The 11,070-nt window shown below is 41.3% G+C and overlaps 1 protein-coding gene and 1 long non-coding RNA gene across 2 annotated transcripts in view; one reads left to right on the plus strand and one right to left on the minus strand.

The window, feature by feature from the left end:
• The window catches only part of CDC42SE2 (CDC42 small effector 2), a 50,798-nt gene extending 47,953 nt beyond the window's left edge, over window positions 1-2,845 (plus strand). The window contains exon 4 of the mRNA XM_088838827.1: window positions 380-2,845. The gene's annotated coding sequence lies outside the window, so the exon portion shown is untranslated. The remainder of the gene's footprint in view (window positions 1-379) is intronic.
• LOC148777119 (uncharacterized) lies at window positions 1,394-10,700 on the minus strand. The gene is made up of 2 exons (XR_016038063.1): window positions 6,728-10,700; window positions 1,394-1,716 (listed from the first exon to the last, which is right to left on the minus strand). It is a non-coding gene; the product is annotated as an uncharacterized LOC148777119 (long non-coding RNA).
• Window positions 10,701-11,070: the final 370 nt, after the last annotated feature.

An 11,070-nucleotide genomic window follows, 5' to 3' on the forward strand; every position in this document is an offset into this window, starting at 1 on the left:
TTCTTTTCCTTACGAGAAACTTTAAATGCCTTCAGACGTCTTGTTCTGGGGGAGCCTCTGAGTGAGATTCTAGTGACAAGATATCTCTTATGTGTTCTTTAAACGTGAATGAAGTTACTGAGTACTGATACTGTGTGAAATCCCATGAAAGTGAAGTAATTTTATATTTAACACCATTATGGGTAAATCGTTCATACTAAACTTTTCAAATTTAAAAGACAACTTCTAAATGGAAGCATGAAACCCCTAAAGTAAGAAAATAATTTGGCTTTTTCTTTGGGTTTTATAGGTCATTGTGAATTTCTGTATTTTGTTCCCACTGTTAATTTTTTTTTTTTTTTTGGTCATGGTTGCTTTTTCTTTCCAATTACAAAAACAGAAGTGTGATGGCGTCTTGTTTGCCCTGTTGTGATTGCTCCAGTGACACGTTCCTGTTCTGCTCTGAAGAAACTTGTCAGAAGAATCCTGCATTTCCTTCAGCTGGCATGCATGCCTCTGGACTCATGAACAGAGTTCTTTGGATTGTGGCTTAATTCTTGATTTTTATGAATATGGGTCTGATTTTAGCATGATCTTTTTTGTGTGAATGCTAGCACTGTTTTGCGTTCTTCCCCATTTTTCTTTCCACCTTCAACTCCTCGGCCTTATTGATTTTATTGGTAAGCAAAGACTTTTTATTTGTTAATTTGTCACCATTTATGTATATTTTGGAAGGTATGCGACCCGTAAGCACAAATGATCATTTCTATTCATATGAAACTGCAGCAGAGTAGTGTCTGCATGCTTTATGAAGTTGCTTGTGTGGGACCCCACAGGATGCCAGAGATGGACAGTTCCTGGCTGCCATGGGTGGATGATACTGCTGCTATTAGAGAAAGGTGAGCTGTGGCACCAAGTCACATCAGTTTCACAGAAAAAGGCAACTTGTAGCTTATTTTAGAAGTATGACTTTTATTTAGTTAGAATTATAATAAAAGAAAAGCTTGCATTCATAAGGCATTCATTCTGTTGTAAATGTTCGATCTATTTATTTGCGAGCAAGGACCTGGGATTGTAAACGAGTGTGGTTATCTATCAAGGAAGGGTGTGGTAATAGCCTCCTCCAGTCTGACTCTGAACACCATGTTCTTAGTAGTGGGTCCATTTCTTTGTGTGCTTGGTCTCTTTACTTGTTTGTTTAATACTGTGGTATCCAGTTGGCTTCCAGCAGCAGCTTGTTGAGCTTCTTAGCCTCTACTTCTGAGCACGGACTCTGGAGTCATTGGGCTCTCCATGTTCACATTTTGGGACAGTGGAAGTTGCCAGGAGCAGCGGTTGATCTGGCTGTGTTGTTGCCTTGGAGAACAGCCTGCATGGTGACTTAAGGTATTGCCAAGAATGCTTGGAAATGGTATTATTTCTATAAACGCTCCTCCTTCCAAAGGGTGTAATGGTAGGCCTGGTAGTGGTTTGGTTTCCATTAGAAATTTAAAATCTGATGTCCAGAAGAAAACAGTCAGTAAGGAATTAGGTAACTACATAGAAATCTAGATATGTTCTCTTCACCTTAGTCACAAGTTCTTATTAAGTAGATAAGTGAATACTGCGTTTATAGAGGCAAAACATGGCAGGATTTCTTCCCCCAGTTCTTTTAAGTTACCCTATACAGCAGGCACTAGATTATTCAGGCCTTTATTTCTGCAGTTTTGATCTTCATACGTGTCAATCTCAGAGAATCTGTCAAGAAAAAACATTTATGCTTAGCAATCAGAATAGGCATTTTGCAATTTAGTAACTTCTAAACTTGAATTCATTTGATGTCATTGTGTTGCTACTACATTCTGGGTTTTGCTTGACTAGCAGCGTCATTTTGTTCAGCAGTCAGGGTCCTGACAGGGACGCTGCAGTGTGCACGCTCTTTGAATGAGATGACTGTTTTAGTGTTGTCAGTGATAATGCTAGTTAGTCTACTTCTATTTTGACTTTAGTACAGAGTTTATAATTGTGTAACTCCTAGAACAGTACAGGGAGCCCTGGTCCCTTTTCCCTACTTCATGATTTGACTTTATTCTTTTTCTCAATTGCTCGCTTTCCTGATTCTCCAAGGACCAAATTCTCCAGTGAGCACTGGAGTGTGTCTCCATGGTAAGCCAAAGGCTGCACTCTTCAGCCTCTAATTGTTCTGCAGCTGCCTCTGACAGGCACAAGTAGCCACACTGTGTGCAGGAACACATGCCAAGGAAGGTGCCAATAATGACTCAAGAAATAAGAAAATTACCAAGAATTTTAAGATACTAACCTTGGACACAGTTTTTTTTAGGGAGTCCACTTTCCCCAGTTGATAAGTAGGTTTTTAAACCTTGGGATGTCATTTGCTCCCGATAACAATGTGTCTCATTTGAAAATTGAAGCTCACTAAATAGAATTGACTGTTAATAATATCTTGCTGAAACATGTGCTAACAACTGTTAACTAATGACATGCATTCTTAAAAGAGGTGCTTTCCGTGATGTAGGCGTGAAGTGGTGCCAATGAGCATAGAGCGGAAATGTGAACTCTGCTGATTGGGTTCAGCATTTCCGATGCAGCGTTATCAGTGGGCCTTTAAAGATACTTTGTGGGTATATATTAGCTTTCACTTTTGTTATTAAATTATAGCAGTTCTATTATAGAAAGCAAGTTTGCCTTGATTTTGTTTAAAATGACTTCTGCTCAGCACCCAGGAGATAAAATTGACATATTTTTATAATATAAGCATACTTTTTTTGTACATTGTGTTCATTCTTGAATAAAGTAAGTTCAGTGTTGGCTTGTAGATAATAAAAAAGTATTTGATTTTGATTCAATAAATGTTTTTCAATCCTGACTTGGTTATTTTCTTTCTGCTGCTGCTAAGTCACTTCAGTCGTGTCTGACTCTCTGCGACCCCATAGATGGCAGTCTATCAGGCTCCTCCAGGCAAGAATGCTGGAGTGAGTTGCCGTTTCCTTCTCCATTTTCTTTCTAGGAGATAAAGCACCTTTTTTGTGTTAATAAGTAACTGAATTTTGAGTTATGACTACTGAACAGAGGTATCCAACTCAGTTTTTCATGCTGAGGCATTTTGTCCTCACAGTATATATGTAGGATTTAATAGTAAAGGTAAGAATTCTATTTCCCAGTCACACTATCATATATTAGAGAGTTATAGAATATTTCAATTGTCACAGAAAGTGGGTGCAGTTTTGAAAAATGTCTGGAGGTACCTTTTGATGTCAGAAATTGAGGAAGGGGTACCCCATTGTTGTGAGGGTGGAAGTCAAGGGGGGCTGCTGCATATTAGTCCCCACAAGAGACCTATTGTCAGAGTGCCCTAGTTGGGAAACTGATTTAGAACAGAGCACGTCTGTATACTCACCAGATCCTGTTAGAGAATCTTTAATGTGTGGTTGGTCAGGTATTGGGAACAGATCACTTACATTTGCTGTATCATGATATTTTAAAATAGAAGTCAAGTATCAGAAAATGGTTTCTCAAAAAGTTTCAATAATCTTTCCGCATCTCATGGCCAGGGACTCTAAAGGGAAGCTGCGTTACAATGAAAGGATCTGAAGAAATTCATGTTGGTACATTAATGAAGAGCTCTATTTGGAGTGCATGTTTTCAAAGCATATGCATAACGTGCACAGAAAGTAGGACAAATCTATAAGCAGTGTCAGAATGGAATTTGCTAAAATTTTGAAAATGCAAAAATAAAATACCCTAGATTTGGGTGGCTTAGAAACAAAGTTACTTCTTACAGTTCTGGAGGCTTCCAAGTCCAACATGAGGGCGCCAGTGCAGTGAGAGCCCTCTGCCAGGCACTAATCCCATTCTTGAGAGTTACACCCTTATGACTGAAGCACTCCCAAAGGCCATACCTCAAGAATGTCAATGTGAGCTCCAGGGAGGGGGAACACTAACATTCAGATCATAGCAAAATGGGAATACAAAAACAAGAGGTTAAAAAACTCAAAGTAGGATACATCCAAAGAGGCCCACACCAAGATTTAATCAAACTATCGAAAGTCAAAGACAGAATCTTAGAAACAGCAAGACAAGAAATAAGTACAAAAATCCTCAAGAAAATAATAGCAAACAGAATTCACCAGCACATTAAAAGAATGATACATGATGACCAAGTGAGACTTATTCCCAGAAAGCACAAATAGCTCAACATAAGTCAGTCTCTGTAACACACCATGTTTGCAGAGAGGTAGGGGGAACCCCATTTGGTCATCTCTCTGACAAACCTCAAGACCCTTTTCAAGAGTAAAAACACTCAACAAATTAAGACTAGAAGGAAACTGAACAAAATGAAGGTCATATATGAAAAGGCCACAACTGTGATATCATTCATTTTCAATGGTGAAAGACTGAAGAGATCAAGAACCAAGAATATGGATGTCTGCTTTCACCACTTTGAACAAAATACTAGGAGTCCTAGACAGAAAAGGCAAAGTTATCAGATCTCACTACACATACAACATGATCTGATATGTAGAAAGTCCTAACAATTAGATATCACACACACACACACTTGTTAGAACAGATAAAGTGACAGGATTCAGAATCAACACAAACATTAGTTATGTTCTTGTATACCAAGGAGGCAAAGCTAGTGGAGGGGATGGAATTCCAGTGGAGCTATTTCAAATCCTGAAAGGTGATGCTGTGAAAGCGCTGCACTTGATATGCCAGCAACTTTGGAAAATTCAGCAGTGGCCACGGGACTGGAAAAAGTCAGTTTTCATTCCAATCACAAAGAAAGGCAGTGCCAAAGAATGTTCTAACTGCAGCACAAATGCACTCATCTCGCACACACTACTAAAGTAATGCTCAAAATTCTCCAAGCCAAGCTTCAACAGTACGTGAAATGTGAACTTCCAGATGCACAAGTTGGATTTAGAAAAGGGAGAGGAACCAGAGATCAAATTGCCAACATCCACTGGATCATGGAGAAAGCAAGAGTTCCAGAAAAACATCTATTTCAGCTTTAATGATTATGCCAAAGCCTTTGACTGTGTGGATCACAATGAACTGTGGAAAATTCTGAAGGAGATGGGAATACCAGACCACCTGACCTGCCTCTTGAGAAATCTGTATGCAGCTCAGGAAGCAGCAGTTAAAACTGGATATGGAACGACAGACTGGTTCCATATTGGGAAAGGAGTACGCAAAGGCTATATATTGTCACCCTGCTTATTTAACTTATATGCAGAGTTGATCATGCGAAAAGCTGGGCTGGATGAAGCACAAGCTGGAATCAAGATTGCCAGGAGAAATACCAATAATCTCATGCAGATGACACCACCCTGATGGCAGAAAGTGAAGAACTAAAGAGCCTCTTGATGAAAGTGAAAGAGGAGAGTGGAAAAGTTGGTTCAAAGCTCAACATTTAACTAAGATCGTGGCATCCGGTCCCATCACCTCATGGCAAATAGATGGGGAACCTGGTAGAATTTATTTTGGGGGGCTCCAAAATATATGGATGTGAGAGTTGGACTGTGAAGAAAGCTGAGCGCCGAAGAATTGATGCTTTTGAACTGTGGTGCTGGAAAGGACTCTTGAGAGTCCCTTGGACTGCAAGGAGATCCAACCAGTCCATTCTAAAGATCAATCCTGGGTGTTCATTGGAGGGAATGATGCTAAAGCTGAAACTCCAATACTTTGGCCACCTCATGCGACGAGTTGACTCACTGGAAAAGAGTGAGTGACTGAACTGAACTGAAAATGACTGCAGATGGTGACTGCAGCCATGAAATGAAAAAAGACACTTACTCCTTGGAAGAAAAGTTATGACCAACCTAAACAGCATATTAAAAAGCAGAGACATTACTTTGCCAACAAAGGTCTGTCTGGTCAAGGCTATGGTTTTTCCAGTGGTCATGTATGGATGTGAGAGTTGGACTATAAAGAAAGCTGATCACCGAAGAATTGATGCTTTTGAACTGTGGTGCTGGAGAGGACTCTTGAGAGTCCCTTGGACTGCAAGGAGATCCAACCAGTCCATCCTAAAGGAGATCAGTCCTGATTATTCATTGTAAGGACTGATGTTGAGGCTGAAACTCCCAATACTTTGGCCACCTGATAAGAAGAGCTGACACTGATGCTGGGCTGGGAAAGATTGAAGGTGGGAGGAGAAGGGGACAACAGAGTATGAGATGATTGGATGGTATCACTGACTCAATGGACATGAGTTTGTGTAAACTCCAGGAGTTGGCAGGGAGGCCTGGCATGTGCAGTTCATGGGGTTGCAAAGAGTCGGACGCATCTAAGTGACTGAACTGAACTGAAGGAGGCAAAAGACTTGTATGTTGAAAACTAGAAACCATTAAAGAAAGTCAAGACACAAATAAATAAAAGACATCTTGTGTTCATGTACTCTATAAAAATCCATCCTTTTTTCATGTGGAATCTCAAGGGACCCTTGAGAGAGCCAAAATAATCTTCAAAACTTCCTATAAATCTACAGTAATTACCACAATGTAGTACTACTATAAAGAGATACATAGACCACTAGAATAGGAAGCCCAGAAATTAACTTTCCTGTGTCTGGTTCAGTGACTTTCAACAAGGATGCTAAGGCCAGTCTTTTCAACAAATGGTGCTGGGGAGATACGATATGCACAGACAGAATAAAGGTGAACCATGTCAATCTGTTCAGGCTACTACAACAAAATACCACAGACTAGATATCGTATGTAAACAACAGAAATTTATTTCTTACCATTCTGGATGCTGGGAAGTCAAGGATCAAGGTGCCAGCGTGGTTCCTTCTGGTGAGGGCCCTTCTTCCTGGCTCATAGCAGGTGCTGCCCTCTTGCTGTGTGTCTTCACATGGTGGAAGAGGCAAGGGATCTCTCTGGATCCTCTGAGAGCAACAATTCCATTCACGGCAAAGTCTCCATGATGTAAACAATTCCCAAAGGCTGACCTACTAATACCATCGCATAGGGTATTAGGGTCAACATACCAATTTTGAGGAGGACACAAGAATAGACTATTACCATACACGATATACAAAAACTGGATCAAACACATTAACATAAGACCTAAAACAATGAAATTCTTGAAAACATGAGAAAAGGTTCATGACAGTGAACTTGCAATGACATTTTTGGATAAGACATCAAATCACAGGCAACAAAAGTAAACAAAACCCAGACTACTTCAAAATTACCTTCTGCACATCAAAAAAATACAATCTAGAATAAAAACGTAAACTACAGAATGGGAGAACATTGCAAAGCTTCTATCTGACAAAGGGTTATATCCATTGTATAAAAAGAACTACAAGTCAATATCAAAAAGCATACAACTAAAAATTGGGTAAAGGACCTGAATAGACATTTCTTTAAACAAATGGCTAATAAGCACATAAAAAGATGCTTAACATCACTAACCATGAGGGAAGTGCAAATCAAAACCATAATGAGATAGCACCTCACACTCAATAAGATACATGGCTTTGGTTAAAAACAAAATTAAAAAAACCCAGAAAATAATGTATCAGTGAAGATATGGAGAAATTGGAACCCTGTGCATGTTGGTGGGAATGTAAAATGCTGCAAATGCCATGGAAAACTACAGAGGGTCCTCAGAAAAAACTTGAAAATACCACCATATGATTTTACTTCCGGGTAGTACCATATTCAGAAGAACTGAGCAGAGTCTCAGACATATTTGTGCACAATATAGCAGCATTATATACAACAGCCAAGATACAGACGTGACACAAGTGCTCACTGACAGCCAAACAGAAAAAGTACAGTATATACTCAACAAGGAAGTATTATTCAGTGTTAAGAAAAATCCTGACACATCCAACAATGTGAATGAACTTTGAGGATGTGATCCTGAGATAGACTTGGACCTAGGATTCTCTACTGGGTGTGGACACCTGGACAGACATCTCCTTGAGCAACAGGATACAAAGAAACTGTAAGTGACTAAAAGTAACTGTAGCAGGAGCAGCTGGAGTAACTGTACACAGCAGTGAGCAAGTCCACCATCTGGGGAGTGCCAGGAGCAAAAGCAAGGTGTGCACATGGTCCCTGCAGGGCACCACCAAGTGGGGACAGATCACCTAAATCTGCCTGCTCTCCAATTCATGAATCCGCCCTGCTGTTGCTCCATTTAAGGACCCAAGCAGCTCCTCCTGGGGAGGCAGGCAAGGGTATGTTTCTCGCTTTGACTTAACTTGTGCTACAACATGAGCTCTGATAAAGCCTTGCCTGAAATTCTCTGGCCACTTACCAATGTGAATTGATTTAGAGTCCAGAGGCCCAGGTTGGTAACAATTTTCACTTAAGCGTATCGGTAGGTAAATGCTTAGCAAGTCAAAGAACAGATTAGGTGTTCAAAAGCAACAGTAGATATTTAACGCATATATATGCGATCTAGAAAAATGGTACTGATGAACATATTTGCAGGGCAGGAATACAGACAGAACAGACTTGTGGACACAGCAGGGGAAGGAGCTGAACTGAGTAGCATTGAAACACACATTATCATTTGTAGAGTAGATAGCTAGTGGGAAGTTGCTGTATAACACAGGGAGCTCAACCTGGTGCTGTGACAACCCAGAGGGCTTGGATGGGAGGAGAGGTTCGAGAGGGAGGGGACATATGTATACCCACTGGTTGAGTCACATATGGTTGAAACCAACACAACATTGTAAAGCAATTACCTTCCAATTAAAAATAAATTAAAAAAAAATTGTAACAGCAGAGTAGGAGAGGGAAACATTAAGAAAAGTATGACATTTACAGACTATAATCAAGTGTGGGATGAGAACCACCTCCAAATAGACTTGGACATACAGCTGAGAAATGCAAATCACTCAGTCACCTGACATCCTTTTCTCTTTTCCTCGTAAGTGCAAACTTGGGATAAACTGAGTTTATCTTGTGCTCAACGTGTTATGCCACTAGAAATGGTGCTTTCACAATTGAGATCTTGTTAAAAAGGTTCATGGGAACACAACCGACACAAGAACCAAAGACCCTATGAAAGGCCACGTCAGAAGCTCAAGTTATTCAGCAACTGCCCAACACCTCAGGATATTTGTTCCTGTAATCAGCAGTTCCTAGCTGTAGAAGCCATTACACACCAAGGTCTTTGTTTGCTAGATGCCACTAATAAGATGATGCCTGATGCTTTTTTCAGAGCATCCTCACCATGCCTAGCACACAGCAGGGACCTAAAGGTGCATGTCTGTAGAAAAACCATACATGTGTCTATGGAAAAACCATTCAATGTTTTCCATTAAAGCCCATGATACCACACAGGGCCAGACACAGATGTTGACAGAGTCTCACGTGAAAAGCACCATGTACAAAAAACCGTGATGTGGACGGAGGCCTTTCCTGCTGACACTGAGGAAGGGACACACCAATGCAGCCTCGCCAGGTGCCTCAGGAATTCAGTGAGTGGCAAACACAACGTCTTCTAGGATTTGACAGACCTCCCTGATTTGGATTTTACAACGCAGGCCATTCTTTTGTTCCTGATGCTGGCATCCTCCTCTGCTTGGTGGCGGGTGACCTCATGCTGCCTCGCAGTCTCCGCTATGGCTCTCAGATACAACCAACCACCAGAGGACAGCAGGTGTGTCAGTCTAGCTCAGCACCACCCCTGGTGGTCCTCAGAATGAAGGACTTGCCAGGCCCGGTATTGAGAGAGAGTCAGTAGCACAGGTGTCCGGTGAAATAGGTGGTAAAAACACAAAACTATGATTTCTATTTTCTTTCCAACTTTAAGAAACCTTTAGGTTCAATTTTTGTTTTACCTATCAGACTTCAATTAGTTCCAGATTGCCAGAAGCACTTTACATTCCTGGCCTCACAGGGAAGGGAGGATGGTCTGGCTGTGGGGCTATGTAAGAGGATGGGACACTGGAGGGAGAAGCTGAGGAGACATTTAGTAAATACTGGTCACCTGTTAGGCGTGGGCTTGGCTCATTCTCAAATCTATCCTCGTACAGAGTTTACTCTTCCAATGTCACATATAGGTGATGGAACAGATTATTAGAGGGTAAATGACTTGCTCAAGGTCAAATAGCCAATAGCTGGGCATGGCTGTCTTGCCGTTTCTGATGAACATCATGGGGTCATGCATTAAACTGGCCTTGACCTCCAGGCTAAGAATTCTAAGGAACACCTCACACAGGCCCACATGCAGGCACATACCCACATGTGTGTATAGGGGCAGGTGACTTTGACTCTCAGTCCCACCCAAACCCCGTGGATTGGAAAAAGAATAGTTGCCTTTAAAAAGAGAATGGAGAGTTATATTAAGACAAAGGCAGGAAAGCTTGTAAGGCAAAATGCAGGAGGGGGTTAAGACCTTATCTGTCAGCTGTCTGTCAGTGCTTGTTTCAAAGGAGACAAGATTTACAGGTGAGAAGAAAGACAAAGAGAATTCTAAGCTACTCTGCTGGACTCTCAGCTCTCCCTCCCTGTCACCTGGGTGAAAAACACCCAGCTCTGAAGCCTCAAACCCTTTGCTTCTCAGGAACCCAGACCTAACACTGCATTCAGACCCTGGAGACCTGGGAAGATGTACTCTTTCAACCAAAACGTATCAGCAGGATAGGGTTCAGGATGAACCAATGCAAAATATTTTTTAAATTGGAAAAATAAAAATACTGAAAAGAAAATAAGCAGTAACCCAGAATGCCAGGAACAACCTAGCAGCTGAACCTACCCTGAGTTCCAGGTCGCAGTGGGCTTGCCGGCTGTGGGAAGGTCAGAAGCCAGAAAGGAGGCTCAGTGTTTGGGTGCCAGCAGTGAGTCCACATGGGATGCCCAGCCTCCCAACCATGCTGAGCACCTGGGTCCCCAGCTGATCTCTAGACGACAACTCAACACCTACCCCTTGTGTGCACTTCCTGGGACAGAAAACCATTCTTTAGTTCATCTTGCTTATTACTCTGCCCTCTCAAAGGAAGTTCTGAGCTCAAATAGGATTTAAATATCTAACGTTGGTGATGATAGAAAAATAACTGCTTTCAAGTTTATTGGCTCCTCAGCATGATGAAGCCCCACGGTCTTAGTGAAATGAGTGCTT

The sequence above is a fragment of the Moschus berezovskii genome, chromosome 8, assembly GCF_049115385.1.
Source record: "Moschus berezovskii isolate FMDL1 chromosome 8, NW_MosBer_1.0, whole genome shotgun sequence".
Lineage (NCBI taxonomy): Eukaryota > Metazoa > Chordata > Mammalia > Artiodactyla > Moschidae > Moschus > Moschus berezovskii.